Source organism: Mchenga conophoros, linkage group LG10, assembly GCF_057382185.1.
Source record: "Mchenga conophoros isolate Kocher_MC1m ecotype Shallow Benthic linkage group LG10, M_conophoros_male_GT1.1, whole genome shotgun sequence".
Lineage (NCBI taxonomy): Eukaryota > Metazoa > Chordata > Actinopteri > Cichliformes > Cichlidae > Mchenga > Mchenga conophoros.
The window spans coordinates 33550080-33567872 of NC_140535.1; the positions used below are offsets into that span (position 1 = coordinate 33550080).

At 40.3% G+C, this 17793-nt stretch overlaps 1 protein-coding gene across 2 annotated transcripts in view; it reads left to right on the plus strand.

Annotated features, from left to right (window-relative positions):
• The window catches only part of sgcd (sarcoglycan, delta (dystrophin-associated glycoprotein)), a 421531-nt gene that overhangs the window by 206459 nt on the left and 197279 nt on the right, over positions 1-17793 (plus strand). The window lies entirely within an intron of this gene.

The following is a 17793-nucleotide window of genomic DNA, read 5'->3' on the forward strand; positions in this document are numbered from 1 at the left end:
CAAACCTATAAAACTTTAGCTCCTGTGTTTTGTGTTTTTGGCTGCAGCGTTTGCTTGAAAATTACATTTTAATAATTGATTTCCTTTTTAAACTCTGCTCCAATATCAAAGTTAAACAACTTCCCAGAGTTTCCTTCACCGTTCACCGTGTAACACCTAAGGTTCAAACGCAGCCCCGGTCTCCCTCTGACATTCTGCATTTCACACACCTGGACTGTTGCTGTGAGGGGGAAAAAAATTAATGTAGCTCAAAGAAATTAGAACAATAAATGTTTTTCCTGCTGTTTAACAACCGTTTCCTGTTGGCACTAGTCTGGCAGTGCGTGGCTCTGCTGCGGAACATTGTGTTTTGTAATGAGGAAATTTGTGGAAAATCTAGCCAAGGGCAAAATGCTCAGGAAGAAAAATGACAGTCAAGCTAACAGCAGATTCCTCACGCTCCTGTGTGCATCTTCTTGCCCTTGCTGTTGAAGCTTTCAGTGTCTTGTTGCATTTTCTCCACAAAATCACAGAAACATTTCAAATGCCTTCAGCTTTCAGCTTTGAATGTAACCAGACAGCAGCCAGATAAGTGGATTTCTGCAGTCGAGTCAGATTCGAATTTCGTGCTTTTTCCACATGTTCCTACCTGTCTTTCCAACCCTTTTCCCCCCTCGTTTAGACGAACCGTGACAATTGTTAGTGTCACTTTGCTTTATGCAAAGGTTCCTCAAAGTCACAATATTCTGGTAGTTGCAGGCGGCTGCTGTTTGTTTAGTCTGGCAGGAGCTTTCAGATTGAGAAGTTCCGCCGGTCACTTTGTAAGTGCTTTCTTTATTGGTTGCCCTTGGCTGGAACACACTTGGTATGCATGTTGCACATGATTAAAAGCCTTTTCTCATGCTCATGACCTAAGCTGTGCTGAAGAATTGTGACCCTTATTTATCAAGCCAAGATGAATGAGAAAAGTGGAGAAAAAAGTGAAATGCAAAACCGGCCCCAACAGTAAAACCAGCAGGCTGGAATAGGACAGATTCCCCCTGTCCTCATTCTGACCCTTTGAGGTGGGGACTCCACAGGCCTTTAAATGTGTTTTTGTAGAATCAGGATCCAAAACATTTGCTGCAGATTCTTTAGGTCCCCAAACACACTTGGTGAAAATGTAATTTACCCGTAAAGCTAATAACAGTCCAGCAGGAAACTGCAACCAAGCGTCTTTCACATTGCTGCGTAGGAACTTTGCCGACTCTTCTTTTCAGAATTCCTTTAATTTAAGGTCATGCAAAAGCAGCTCCACTGGATTTTAGTCCAGACATCTGCATCTTGGGGATCATCAAGATGTTTTTTGACAAATGTGAGACGAGCCTTTGTGTTCTTTATGCTCTGCATTTTTGTCCCGTCTCTTTCTTATCGTTGGATCATGAACTCTGACCTAACTGACCTAAGTGAGGCCTGCAGTTCTTTAGATGTTGTTCTGGTTCTTTTACGATCTCCTGCATGAGTCGTCAATGCACTCTTTGAGTATTTCGGTAGAACAGCCTCTCCTGGGAAGGTTCACACCAGTTCCAAGTTTTCTCCATGTGTAGATAACGATCTCACTGTGGTTCACTGGAGTCCCAAAGCCTTAAAAATGTCTTTGTAGCCCTTCCAGACTGAGATGTTAGTGGCATTTTTGTTAATCATCTGTTCTTGAATATCTTTAGATGGTGGATTGAGCTTTTAGCCTACTTCTGGGTCTGGCTAGCAAAATTGAACTCAGCTCTCCAAATAATACGTTTAATCACAGTTAATTCATGACCTGGATGAGTCCTTGTGGACAATTACTTTTCCACACTGCTTTTGTTTCCCTTAATGAATGAAATCATAATTAAAACTACACTTTGTATTTCCCCAGGTTATCTTTGTCTAATATTAAGATTTGTTGCATAATCTGAAACAGGCAACTGAGTAAAAAACATGCAAAAAATTTGAAATCAAGAAGGAATCTTGTACTTTTTCACAACCCTGTCTAAGTTACATTTGCATAAAAGTCAGGACCCCAAAGAAAATGGCCTGGAGCATCACAGTTGTCTTCTGCTCGTGTTGCATCTTGCTGCCATCGCTGTTCGCTTGTTGCCTACATACCCCACTCACTCAGTCTCTATTGACTTACTTTGCTTGAAGAGTATACTCATTTTATTCTTTGAATTTGTTGACTAATATGTATATTTGTATATTAATAGTAGAACAAATGATATAAAATAAAAGTGAAATTACGACCAGCCTGCCAGTTCTTGCAGCTTTATAGTCTCTGTTAGCGCTTACAGCACATTTACTGTATGTTCACTCGAACTTGTTTTTCGTGCACCGAGCGTTTGTTTCCTGGGGGAAAACACTCCGATAAATCCAGTGTAAGCAAGCCGCCTTCCAACACCAACAGTTAGATAAACTGAATACCTGGGAATAGAAAGTGGAACATTTATTTTGCCTCTAAATAGCCAGACATTTGTCTCAGGGGTCATTGGAGAATAAACCAAAGACAATGAACCTTTATTGAGTGGACAAACACAAGATTTCAAATGAATGATAATGTTGTTTGTTTCATGCATAAAAGCCACTCTGGGTTTGGTAGCATGCTAGTCAGAATAATGTGTCGCAGTTTATTTTGCAGTTCACTAATGAGACATAACAGGCCATCCCTTAGTCTAATCTGATGCAAACATGTTCTGTATTAGCTGTAAACATGCACAGTCATACCCTAATTAGACACCTTGATCATAAATTATGGTGTAATTATGGTCTGGAGCAAGACTTATCGAACTCAACCTTTATAATAGTGAGAAAGACAGAGATCAGAGAAAAATACACTTATTGGGCTTTTAACTACATTTATTTGTAGCTTGTAGATACTTGTAACCCTGTAATGTCCACTTTGTTTTCCACCCTGAGATCTGCATTCGACTTCTTCAGAGCTACTATTACAATAAGTTCATCTAATTGCCAATAACCAAAATATTTTTTAATAAAGGCAAAGGGGGAAAATACAAACACTGGAACATTGCACAACAAGTTTTAAAGTAAACTTCTTTTGTGCCTGTGCTACACTCTTGTGGAAGTCTAATTAGTGTCTAATATAGACGTGAGCACTCAGAGTCCTGGCGGATTTCCTACAGTAATTTTCTGGTGATATTAGGCTAATGTGGTTGGACAGTGTCATAACCTGTATGGGGGTACAGTCTCAAATCCACAGGACTCCAAACAACATGCAGGCTACGAGGGACAGGACCTCATGACCTGATGAGGTTTGACTTCAGATTAGTACATTTTTTATCTAATGAGACACAAATAACCTTGTGATGAATCAAAACTACTGCTAAGTCTAGTAACTCCCTATACTAATCCAACACTACTGTAATCCCAATCTTAGAGAGGGAGCACTGATTCAACCCTTTTGGAAACCAGTTTATTGACTTCTTAAAGCCGGATTGTCAGCTTGTTTCCTGAAGTGCCAAGCAGTGGTGTTTGGTGCCAAAAAATGCTAACAGATCGATACAGCTGTTGAAACACAATAAGGAGTTTTGATGGTGTGAATGTGCTGCTGCTTGGTGATGACATTTCCTGCATACGGTTTTTGTTGTATTGCTAAATAGTTCACCTAAAACTGGCAGTTTATGCTGCTGTATTTTGTCTGTTTTCACAGTTTGGGAGACTTTTATTTCATAACCATTATCTCATCCTCTGCGCTTCTCTCAGAGGCCCTAGAATGCAATCTGTCATCCAGCAGTGACAGTCACACCCCACAAAGACGGTCTCTTCGTTTCTGACTCAGTGAACCCACGGCATCGGTGCCAAGCGACGCTAAACACTGCACCATTTTTCATGCCTCTTCCTGTCCCATTCTCCTCCGTCAGAGTGTTAGCTCATCAGAGCAGCCCCGTCTGCTGCCTGCCAAAACCATCATCTACATCGCCGCACTCCAGCGGAAACACAATCACTGCTTTCTATGGAAAACCAAAGGCCAGCGTATAATAGGAGCAATATGTTTCCCTGCTGTCTGGATGGGGGCAACTGGGAAGATGAGGGTGGTGTGTGAGAAGGAGAAATTCAGTGAATGTAGCAGGATGAGATGGACTGATGTTGTGCTTTCAACTGCGACTTTCAGATCTCCTTTTGAATGCAAAAATAGTTGGACATCCATAATGTTCATTTAAGGGGCACCTACTTTGTTTTTCTTTAGTATCTTTTTATACATAGTTTACAGAGTTTGTACAGTTTTGAAAGTCAATATTTGTTGTGACCACCTTTATTCCTCAGCATCTTTAACCTTCTTTAGATTTCTTTAACCCTTTAAAGCCGGTCGGAGCGGGCACGCTCTGTTTTGCGTGACTATTTTTAAATCCCGGCAGCACTGCAACCACACCAGCTAGCGCAATAATTCTTTTTGCGTATGAAACCGGAGGAGTTGTACTTACATCTTATACCATCAGTTTGTCCTAGGTCACGGTTTCCTTCCACATATGGCTTTGCAAAAACTGCATAAAAAGCACTTGCAGCAACAAAAACATAATATTTCAGAAACACGCTTTGCCGATCCGATCAGCTGTTTGTAACACTTCCTACGACCATCAGCGCGAACTATCGCATGTCCGCCCTGTCCTGCCCGAAACCAGAAGTTACGTCATTTTGCGGAAATGTAGTTTTTTACCATCAGGGCCTCATGAGCCTATACTGGTGTTTTTAAAAGTTATGTTTGACTTTATGACTTTCTGTGTCATTTCTGGGATGCTTCATATTGCACTGCTGGAAATAGTTTATTTTGATGCATATGCTGCTTTTTTGCAAATTTGCATTATAATATTTATTTTCGTTTTTCCTGCAGTATATAAAATTGGTGTATTTCAAAAATAAAACTATGAAGACACTTAAAATAAATTTCCTGTGGTGGGAAACTCGTTTGTGCAACTTTCTTGTATTTACAGTTTTGAGGGATAAGCCTCTTAAATTTCTCTAACTAGAAATATATGTTAATAAAACAAAAACGATTTTACATTTTTTTGTAGTTTATTGCACTTTTTTGCAATGTATGTAATTACTATGCACTTAATGCAGACAAATTATTAAAATTTGGGCCATAATGGTTGTATTGATGTATAGCAACTTGAAATGCTCCCAAAAATGGCTCCACAACATGTAAAAATATAATATAAGCTCTGGCGGACTTGGTTCTATGGTAGGTCTTAAAGGGTTAAGCAGGAATAGTTCTCCAGAATTATTGAAGGACATCTAAAGCTCTTCTTTGTCTCTGTCAAAGTTATGTCACACTTTTTCAGTATTGTCAGTGTCTGGGCTCTGGTGAGGCCCATCTATGATTCATATAAATCTATGGCATTTTCATAGATTCAGCTGAAGAAAGGAGAGCAAATAATGACAGGCTGGTAGAAAAAAAAGACATTAGTAACAACACTGGTTCATTCCTCAAGTTAGACTCATGACTCATAGGTCAGTGTCGAATGGTTTAACAAACAGTAGAGCATTCCTCTGAAAATGGTCTGGTCCAAGACCAGGACTGAAAAAATTAGAAAACCATGATGCAACAGGGATTTTTTAAGTTTTCTTGAGCGATCCCCATTGCTTAAGACCACTTGAATAAATTACAGGAAAGCAAAACAGCAGGAAATTAGTGCTGGCTCAAGACTTTTGGACATTACTGTATGTAGAAGTAATCCCTGTAAGCCAAACATCAGGCTTCAGGCTGCTGCTCCCACAGTTTCGTCTACTGTTGTATCTGGTTGAAGTCAACAAGAGGGCATTTCCTTAGCAACAAACCTGAGCAAAGTGAGATAAAGCAGATATGCCCCAACATCCATCTCCATCTGCCTTCAGTGTTTACTTAGGACTAATGTAAAGGCTTTATAAGATAGCCAAAAATGGTTTTAAGCTAGTCTCACTCCCAACTCACAGACTGACACTTCACATCATAAAGCACTGAGTACCACTTTTTGCATAATCTTTCAATATGTACGTAAACCCAGGAGCTCAACATTGAAAAGTATGAAGCATAATGTTTGTCTTTTAAGCCAAACTGTGATTTATGCTTTTATCTTCCCTACCTAACAAATCCTGGCAAGAAGGCAATACCAACCTAAACTGAGGCGCAAAGACGAAAAGTGCTCCCAGACGGAATTCAAACAATTCTTCTTGAGGAAGGTCACGTGATTGTGTCCTGAAGTGGACCTTTGTAGGTTTTTGTTGTTCTCCATCCTGGAAACTGAAGAGTAACTGGTTAAACTGGTATCCCTGTGCCTCAGGAAACCCGGAATACCCTCGGTGTGTTGGCTTTTTTTTCTGCTGTAAAGGAAAGCTCTTTAGGAAGTCAGTAGATTTGTTTTTGTAGAGCGAGTGAAGCAGGTGTTCCCACAAGCACCTGGTTCTGTCAGCATCAGCCAGGTGAGGGGCATCCAATGAGAAAAAAGCATGTCTATAGGCAGGATCGAGAACTCCCTATTTCAGTGGATGAACTTAGGCTCTGCATGTAGGCACAGTTTACGATAAATAAGGACGATTTTTAAATATGAATCATGTGACTAGAAGGAAAATAAAAGAGTAAAAATTAGCACAAGGGTCAAATTGGATGAGTTTCATCAATGCACTCAAAGCAGACTTTTTTACATGTTTTGCTTTTAGAGAGAGGTTGACTCAATATTTTATGTCTTACAAACATCACCTGTGAAGACGAAGTAAAAGTCCGTCTTTTTCGAGTGTTTGTTGGCGTCACCTGAAAATAGAGTGGTGCTTTGTTCTTTTGGTCAATTCGAAAAAGCTACTTAGGTTAATACTCGCCTTTTTATAAGCTGTATTTTGGTTTCCATTTCTAAAAAGCCTTTTCCTTTAGGGTCTATCTACTCTTTCTCCAATAACCTTGTTTCAGTTGCTTCAGTATGTTTCTTTATTAAAGATGGTGGTAAACTAGGGACACTGAAAGCTCATATGGTCACTGCTGGACCACTTGTTGACAACTCAACAGGCAAATGAAATCAAGGTGAGTTGTTTTGAAATTTAAGACAGTCCTGTAAAAGTTTAATCACCTGTTACACTTTACTGCTGATGATTAAATACAGAAAACATAAAGGACAAAAGGGGGTGAACAGCCTGCACGTGTCATATAATGCTTAGATCCAAGCTTGTGGTCGACATTAACAGGAAAAAGCATCTGGACTGGATTCAAAGGAGCTGTCAGAGAGTCTGTTCTTGGTCATTTTTAGCGCTCTGTGACATCCAGAGGTGAACTTTGTTTTTCAGAATGTGCAGTTTTCTCACACGTGGAGTCTTGATCAGCATAAGGTCACACTGTGGAGAGTAGCTGTCTGTCATACTGACAGACTCTGCTCACTAAGAGGCAACGATGCCTCTATCCTTGTTAGCATCACTGTCACCTGTAGCTCATATCTTAATTATCTGGAAGCCTGTGCTGCACTGTACCTCACACCTTAATAAGCACCTTCTCCCAGATTTCCACTTCTTGGCCACCGTGCCATCGAATTACATCCTACCACCGTTAAAGCTTCATCTTTGTTGACCAGAAACAGCTTCTATTACAAGCTAACCAGATGGCTGGAGCCTGCCGTGGCACAGTGATCATTAACCTGCTGGGCTTCTCTCTATGTACCTTGTCTCGCTTAATTCTAATCTCTTCTCTTGACTCCCGGATGTCAAAACTTCCCCAGGCTATCAAACTCTGAGGCACCATAGGGCAAAGCAGGCGAGAGCTGTCTGTACAGGTTAGTCAGCTCACGAGGGCCGTGCGCTGAAGCGCGTTTAATTAACTTTGTTATGGGCTGTGTACATTTAGCTCTTTGAATTACTTACTGCATTGAGAATGCTACTGAACCCTTGATTTTAGTCTGATGTTGGCTTGATAAATATAAAACGATACTAATATAAAACTGGCGAACCTGACTGTGCAAAGACTTGCAAATTACTCACTAAGTACCAGTGAAACTGTAAAATGTGCAACGTTGACTGGAAATGGAAACAATTCTCCTTAAAAGTAAAGTAAGTAAAAGTTGTGACTTTTGAAATGTGCTGAGCTATTCAGCACAACTTTTTACACAAGTTTCACTAATGCTCTAAGAGTAGGGGTGGGTTTAAAAATTTGATTTCCCAATTCAAATCAATTTTCGTCTGAGGACCGTGATATTGAGTCATTAAATCCTGAATCAACTTTTAAATATAAATGTATTTTGCCAGAATCGCAGGTTAAAGCTCACAAAACAATTTCAACGACCACCAAACAGCTAAAACAGCGAACGAGAACAGCGACACGGATTCAGCACAAAGATGTAAACACAAATTGCGGATCGTTCACACAAGGCCAACATCTCACAGATTCTGATGCTGCAGGTTTTGTCACTCAGACCAAAATTCACTGAACCAGCAGCCAACGAGGATCCAAACTACGCTTCACGTTTGAGAAACATCATCATGAGTTTTCTCTTACTTTTGCTGTTTTGCTTCCACCACAATAAAATCACACTTCATGCACAGCTCTTTCTTTCCGTGTCCTTCAACACCAGTTTTCCATTTCAAATCTGTTCTCTGCATTATCTGTTGTTTACAGCGCTGTCGGCTGCTGTTTTTGTTTTTGTTTTTTCCAAAAAATGACCTCCGACAAGAAAGCCTCATTTCTGCTGTTCAATACAGAAGAAATCTAAACTTTTTAAAATGATACCAAGTTGCAAAACACTTAGTTGTGTCTCTAATAAAACCTCTGTAACTTTGTTCTGCTTCACTTCAGCAGCTTCAGGTAATGTTCATACGTTGATTCATGGTTTTCTTCCGTTTTTGTTCTACTGCAGAATATTTTTAAAGTTATATCTGCTGTAAAAAAAAATCTCCTTCATGTTTTTATTTGTTTTAGCCTCAGTTACTTTGACACAAAGGCATCTGCTGTGATGCTTACACCTCTGAGGAAGTCTAAGTGTCATCGTTGTTTTTATACATGGATATATGGATATGTATTGATAAATGATCAGAATTATAAAAGTTCTGTCTGAATCAAAATTGAATCAAATCAATTATAGAAATCGAAGTCGATACCCAACCCTATCTAAGAGCAAATGGCAGTTGTTTACAGACGAGTCAGCACATTCCATGCAAAATCAGGGCAACAATGGCAACCTAATACCAGCCGTACAAATCAAACCCTCTCTGCAGCTAATTTTACCTAGCGACAGCATCTTCAGCATCCTCCTGCAAACTGATCGAACAATACATTTTGCTCCTGCAGCACAGACCAGGCTCTACATGTGTGTGACTGAGCTCTAAGTTCAAGTAGAAAACATCTTGATGCGTGCCCAGGTAAATCCCCAAAGTTTGATTCTGTCTCAGCTGACTGCGGGTAAACCAAACAACCTTTGCAAAGCGGATGGCACAACAAGAAGAGCCACCTCGTCAGGCCAGGACTCTGCCGTCTATTCACACCTACAGGCCCGTGGACACTCTTTCAATGATGAGGATGTGCACATCTTGGACAGGGAGGAATGCTGGTTTGAGGGCGGAGCCAAGGAGGCCATTTGAAAAGGGAAAGACCATCTCTGAATTGAGGGGGGTGGGGCCTAAGGGTACATCTTTCACCATCTTACAATGTTGTGATTGCAGCCATTCCCCAACTCACTGTGAATGGTACTCATGGCCATTGATCAGCGGTTGTTGATCAATGGTCATGAGAATTTGCATAATTATGATGAAGGAACTGACCTCCCAGCCCATTGTTCCTTCACTGGGCTGGTTTCAGTCATTATTAGCTGACTGCAGGTTTGAGGAAACCTGCAGTCAGCTGAGACTGAAGACGTCACCTGGATGATGATGAAACGTTTCTCCCACAAAACGCTACGTCCAGATGAACAGAATCAACTTTTGGGGATTCAAGTAGAAAAGGTGAAATTTAGCAGAAAGCTCGCAAATACAGCCGTCAGTGTCAGCACACGCCTGCAATTCAAAGTGCTCACGCTCCAAATAATGCAAATTTAACGTGTTAATAGAATTTTAATAGGTGAATTTTATTTTATTTTTTTAAATAAACTGATATGATTGTAATGAAGAGAAAGTTAGATATTGATACCAAAACAGTTAAAGCTGAGTATTATAACAGGGAAATCAGTTGGGTCATTTTTGGAGCCAGCCTCAAGAGCACATTGATGCAACAGCAGTTTTAGCTCCATTTATTTTTTAACCTCAGAATTTGCCAGTAGTAACAAAAAAATAAAGCTGGGTCTAAATTTTTAAAATTGAAGTTGAAAGAAGTTCAGTCAGAGTGTTTAAGAAATAAAAATCTTTGAGGGCTCTAAATGCCAAGTTCAAAGAGTCGGGTCTTCATCCTTTTGTTGCTTAAATCTGGAAAGTGTCCCAGTGTTTACTGAGCTTTGAGTGCTACCTGAATGTGTATAGGTCAAGGTCAAATTTATTTATATAGCACATTTCCAGACAGACGATGCTGCACAAAGATAATCTAAAAATGCCATTAAAAAGAAACAATGTAAAACAATAATAACAACATAAAACAATGACGAGACAATAAAAGAATCAAAACAATAACTAAGACTGTTAAATAAGACCAAAATGTTTGGGTCATAGTGTGTTAAAAGCCGGGCATAAAAATGTGTCTTTAGAAGGGATTTAAATTGATCAAGTGTTTGTGCAGATCTAATATTTAGGGGAAGACTATTCAAAGTCTGGGACCTGCCGAAGAGAAGGCTCTATCACCACGAGATTTGAGATTAGACCGCAGGATGGATAGCATTAATTTTGAGCTAAACCTCATGGTTTTTCCTGGAGCATAAACAGAGAGGAGCTCAGACAGGTAAGAAGGGGCTCAAACATTAAGTGAATTAAAAACAAAAAGTAAAAGTTTAGCCTAAAAGTATAGCCTAATACTATCAGAGACTAGAATTCAAAGCTCCACCTTAATCAGCCTGGGTTTCATAAGTAAAGGTCGATGGCCCCTCAGCTAAAGTCTGATGGCTTGGCCTCCAGGAGCAGAGGCCCGTGTTGTAAGAACTCCAGTGAGGCTACACTTTCCTGCTCTTAAATTAAAGCACCAGTACCAAAGACTTTGAACTCAATTTCACTGCAAAATGTCATTCATGTCCCCCCAGCCTTAACCTTTAGATGGTTTCCTTCTGTCTTTAGCCTGAAAATCAGTGACACAGAATCCACAGCTTGAAAATGCTTCTGCGATGATCGCAGCTTTTCTGCTAAAGTTTATTTAATGAAATGATAGCCTCATATTTACATTAAGCTCACATTTGATTTTTTTTAAATTGGTCCCCAGCTCATCGTGATTTTCAAAATTACACAAATACACAGAGATGTCTTCATCCCAGGGTTAAACAATCATGTCTCGTCAGCATGGCTCGGTATCAGTACGGCTGCTCCGTGGGACGCTCATGGCATTACCCTTATTATGATTACTGTGCATTTCTGCTTAAATAGCACATCCAGCAGAAAGGCCATCGTAACTCATTAAAAATGCATGTGCAGAAACTTGACTGTCGCAGCCCTGCAAACAGCACCACGGCCGCCTGTTTTTTGCCCCACAAAGCAGCGTTTTCGCTAGAATAGATAAGAGTGGTTTCTGTCAAGCTATGATAGCAGAAATCCCCCTCTAAGCCATATAAATGACTACAACTGTAACTTTTGAAGAAAAAAATAACGGCGTTGGACAAAGTTGAAGGCAGATGACAGAGCTGGAATGTGACTAGCGTGTATATGTTTGAAATCTTCTGGTGGTGAGTGGCAGTTTCTTTGATTGCTTGTGATTTCACATCGCTCTCGGTGATTTCTGTGAGTTCAGCTCGTCAGATAGAAAAAGATGTGCCTCCTGGCAGAGAGAAACGCTAGAAAGGAGAGGAACACAGCAGACCACCGTGAAACTCAAGCAGGGGAAGATGTATATATACTGTACGCTTTTAATAATAGAGTCATAGGTCAAGTACTGATGAAATACTGTATACAGTTTTTATGGTGCACAGCACAAAGCTGGCCAAAGGAAAGCCTCACATGATAGAAATAGACACACAAGTTCGAATTTTAAGTCAGGATTACTTAATCGAGAGTTGTCAAGAGTTCAAGATAACTCCGTTTTACTGTAAGATTAAAACTCTGGCAATGGGGTTTTAGGCTTTTCCATTAGGTGATAGTACCTGGTGCCAGGTATTTTTTTAGTACCAGAGGCAATCCGAAAATGTGATGTCATCAGTCTTCATCTCACCGATTGGCTAGTTAGTGGCATCACTCGATGACTCCTGAGAGCATCTCCTTCTCAAAAATCAAAACCACCATTTTTGAAACTCAGCATCAAAGGAAAAGGCTTCACAAAAAACAAGACTGTGGTCCCCGAGTCTGACAAAAGGCAGCAGGTATACAATCGCAATGACGTCCTCGCTTGTTGTGGCGCTCACATTGCATACAAATAGCATCACCAGACATTCGGCTGCATTACTATAACGACCCCGCCCACATTAGGTTGTACTCCATTGTAATGGTAAACGACTTGAGCTGAGTCACGTCGAGCTGATCCAAATAGGAATTAATGATTCCTTCTGATAAAGATCTCCACACATGGTTCCTACTACAGCATTAAATGACAGAAAAAAATCTTTTTTTTTCATCTTTTTTCATCTGATGTTGAAAAGCCTGTTTTTTTTTTTGTTTCTTTTAAATGAGTCCACAGCAAAAAGGTATTTTCTGTGAATTCACAAACTTTCGGCTTTATAATTACAGCAAAGAGATATCAGAGTTTTTTCTGTAATTTTACCCGTTTATTTCTCACAATTTAAGCCCAAAGAGTCGTGCTGATGAATTTCTATCATTTACTACAGGAGCATTTCTTTTATAACATAGAAAAACTGCGATGCTCTGCTGAAATTGCACTTATTTGTCTTATACTAAGATGCCTCAGAGAATAAAAGTCTCAATAAACGTCTTTAAACTCACAGGAAGGAGACTTTCACGTGTCCGACCCACCTGAGATCACATTGCGTTGTATGTGACCCTCAAAGTAAAATGAGTTTAACATCCCTGCGCTAGACTGTACGTAAAGGGTTACCATTAACCTGCATTAATTCAAAGGGCCAGCAGGGGGCGGCTCTGGTTGGTGTAGCTACCCAGCTGGAAAAAAGAACTGGATGAAGAAGTGTCTAAATTTCGATAGCTGTGGTTGCAAAATGACGTCTAGTTCTACAGAGCAGCTCTGATGCTGCGTTTATGGCTCAGTCACTCATTTTGGGTCACACTGACTAAAGAAGTGGATGATGTAACAGCGGCTCCATCTTTTATACTGTCTAAGGTCGCAAAAGCAGTTTGCATAGAATTCTATGAAAAACAGCCCTGCACTTTGATTTCTGACTTCCGAGTCTTTAAGCTTAGTTGCTAATTTCAAGTCTTATTTAGTGCAGCATGGTAATCATTTTATACAGCGTGTCATTACGGCTGTTTTTGTTTTCTTGTTTTGAACAACAGTGACTAACTGCTGTTTCTCCCAGCAAATCTGTGAACATATACAGCGTGGGGTCTTAAAATCCATCTTTTTTGGCAGCTCGTACGCTGCTTTAACCACCGACTGTCATCAGTGGTCTGTTGTCATTAGTTATCATTAATATGACTGTAAATCATTTTTCCATCCTTTAAGTAGCACAGTTACTATCATCACTCCTGGTTCTCTGCTATGAGGAGCTTGTTGTGCTATTGTGGGAAGTGAAAGCCAGATATCAACTCTGTGCACCTCTGCATTCACAAAACAATCAATTGTGAGCTTGAGAAGTCTTTTATTGCAGGACTCAGGTCCTGCTTTGTTTATAAAAATAATTGGTTTAGAACCATGAAATATATGGAGCGAGGAATATGAGGTAATGATTTTCATCCCAAATGGAAATATGGATTTAGCTTGAAATAAACTACCTCTTTGGAATCCGGCTCATATAAAATCAAATAGTAAAACTAAAGGCCCAACAAGAGATGTTTATGATGTTTAGTCAATTTTCACATAACATTCCTTTGATTATGGATGCTCAGCCACAGGAATCCTGAGCAAGGATTGTCTTTTTGAGGAATCTCTAAACTGCTAAAGGTGGATATGAAGCAGAAATAACAATCAGACTCACAGCTGGAGGAGGAAAACAAAAGAGTAAACAATTGAGCGTGCAGTCTGATTGGAGTTTGAAATAAATAGCTGTATTTATTCATGATGACATCTGTGACACAATCCATATCCAGCCATTTAGACCGACTCTAAAAACCCCGTCGCTGGGCCAGCCTGGGCTCATAATTGCGGGTTTTCAGACGCAGACAGAAAGAGGCTGGGAACGATCCAGACACTCTGCTGTACGGTGCAGAGCGAGTCACATAAAAACATGATGAAAAACAGCCTTCATTATGTATCGCTATGGGAACAATGTACAGAGATGAATCTGGACGGACACACGGACAGAGATTTCGGCGAAACTTGATAGACGCGTGAACGATGGACAAGAAGGCTGAGAGCAGCGCGTGACATGGCCTCTCGTCTGAGCTCGCACAAACACGTCGGCGAGGCCGTTCTCTCATCCATATACACAGAGGAGAATTTATGAAGTGACAGGAAAAGGAACTGAACACACAGATTGGTTTATTTGTTATTCAGATGTTTCTCGGAGGCAGGAGTAATCTAATTGGATGAATTAAACATGAAAAAGGTGGAGCCTGGAGCACAGGGTTTTTAGCTAAGCAGCCGCTGACTGAGCCACACTGCGAGGGGAAAACTTGCAGGGGGGATGTGGGGAAGTTCTGCAGTTTATGTGCAGCAATGTTGGGCAGTGCAAAAGGCTTTTCTTTCTTTTTTTTGTTATGCAGAGAATGTTTCAGTGGTGGGGACCCATAGTAAACATGGCTCCTATGGGCCAGAAGCTTCTGCAGCAGTGCTGTGCACAAGTGCTTTCTGCGCTCCACATGGACATTTTCACTCGTCTGCACTCCTTAGTAGCTCAAGCATTGTAAACCATTGTTATTTGTATTGTTAAACAGTTAAAATTCTTACAAAAATGTTACCAAAAAATTTATTAGTTGATGATGGATATTTTAGAAGCAAAAGACACAGTAAAACATCATGAAGACATTTCAGTACACATGAAACTATTTCATGAACAGATTCCTTCCCTGGGATTTTAAACCGCACTCAAACCTTGCCTCAGGTGAGCACACGATGGTTGAGCTGTAACCTGTTGGCCCCTGTGATGGGAAAGACTCATGTAATGACTCTGGGTGTAACCACCACCGGGATGATCTCCCATTCATCATTACTGCTGAAAGCTGAGCTCATTTCAGGTATTTTTGTAGCAGCTGTCCTCATAGGACCACTTATCTCTAAAAAGCTGCTGTTAATGAGTTTGGGAAAACAAGCATACATCTTGACCTTTAAAGCGGTAATATTAATATTAAATCACAGATTTAATTAAAGGCTTGAGTGGTGTGTGATATGTTTAACTGTCAATGTTTACAGCAGGATTAAACTTTGAATGAAAAATGTGTAATGGCAAAACAGCTGATTCAACTTCGCACCAACCAACCAAGTGAAAGTGCTGGCTGAGATTCTTTAGACAGGATATGACATCATCTCTCTCCGTCGTCAAGGCTTTCCTTGCTAATGTGCTAAAAGAGTTATTGAAAACTTTTTCTCATTGAACTCCATCGTCTCCACATCACACATGTTGGCCAAAGTGATAAGTATCAGAAAACTCATCTATCACTGGTAGATACGTTTCCACACTCAGGATGGCTTGTAGCTGATCTCAGAGCAGCAAAAGCAGAGTCATTGCCTCTCGCTAAATTCCCATCAGGCTTCCTTTGAAGGCTGAAGGTTTGTCCACAAAAGTCTTTGTTAACAGATGGACACATCAGTGAAATGGAGACACACTACAGTTTCCAGTGGGATCCAAGCCAAGCACGTCTTCCAGCAACTATAGTCCATTGCAGCCACAAGATGGCAGCGATATAAAGGATACAAACAGGCAAGAAGTTTTATGGCACATTTCACTTCTGCACGTTTTAATTTTTGTCTATTTTTAGGTGTCTTGCTTGTCCTGATGGAGCATCACCGGGCTACAGTCCCATCTAAACACTCAGTTTATCACCTTTGTCTAGACTTGTACCTGTATGAAGTTTCTGATGGGGGATAATGCTAATATGCTCATCGCAGACATGCAGCTCTGGTAGCAGGTGGCTGTGAGTACAGGCTGTTTAAACCTACTGTTTACAAGGGGCAAAAACAGCTTTTGGTCAAACTGCTGGCTTGCACCAAGGCCCAGCAAGTTAAATACAAATTGTGTTTGGACTGTGAATCATGCAAAACAACTTGAGTAGAGTGCAAGAATAAAAAATATTGAGTTGGAAATGAGCAGAATAGGTTCCCTTTGGAGAGATTTGTGAACTCGGGAGGTACTGGTTAAACTGGGATTCTTGTTGCTAAAGAGTTGATCGATAGATTCAGACAGATGCTAAAAAAAATACAGAAACTGGTTCCAAAATATAAACTGTGCTGTGATTTCTGATCAAAGCAGTTATGTAACATCAAACAGTGCTGTCTGCTTTAACCCAGAAATGAAATGATCCTGCATGTGCCTGAATCAAAGGTACCTGACTTCAACTACATTTGTCATTTATCTGTTCTTCCTATCTCGACAAATATATCTAAAATCATTCATTTTATGTGTTGTTAGAGCATCTAAACTATTCCCACACATAGTTATTCATGTGTTCAGTTATGTCAAAGATGTTTTTGTTTCATTGTTTCATTTCTTTCACTCTTTATTTATTCATTAGTTGTTACCACAGCAACAACCACTCTTCCTGGGGTCCACACTGGAAAACAGTACAAAACGTTCAAATATCATCCTGCAGTAAATTACAGAGACACATATGCCAGGAAACAAACTGCAAGCAATTCAAAACAGATAAAGTCTACAGTGTATGTGACAGATGCATAAAAATACCTAATACCATATCATCAGTCCTCGCAGACGTCAGAGCAAAAAGTTTTTATTTTGCTTTTAAGAACTTTTCATTTTAACCTTAAAACAGTGACAGTTTGTTCCAGTTTGACTCTGTCCTGTACATCCGTTTTCTTTAGAGCCGGTTTTAGGTGAGTATAATGTGAAATGTTCCATAACAGTATGTCTCGTGTCACGACGGGGCGATCAGCACACACAAACACACGGCTGTTTTGTTGCTTTTTTTATGGTTGTGTAACGCATCGGCAACAGTCAAGTGTTTTTCTGTACCAGCAGCTACCTTAAGTGCTTCGATTGCTCAGTCGGAGCAGTAATGCACAACCTACCTACCAGTCCATTTACCCTTTGCTCACAACTTTTGAGGTGAAATGCTTTCCTTTATTTACTCAGTGCACAAATGGACCTTAGACAACATGAAGCATGGATGCAGTGAGCGTGGTAGCAGTTTGACTGCTGCTGCCATGTTTCTTAAAGCCAGAAGAATGAGTGCTATGTCATCAGCAAACACTGTTGAACCTGGTTAACAAACCGCATTCATGAACTACTTTGTGCATACATATAGGCTAATTAGTTCAAAGTTACAGGCAAATAAAATACTGGCATGTCAACTGAAGCACAAGCTGCAGTAGGTTAGGGTGCTGGGGTTCTTCTTCACTCACTTGGTGCTTATGCACCTCTCTGCATTTAATCATTAGTTATTATTAATCTCTGGCTCTCTTCCACACCGTGTCTTTGTCTTGTCTCCTTCCCCTCACCCCCAACCAGTTGCAGTAGATGGCCCCGCCTCTCCCTGAGC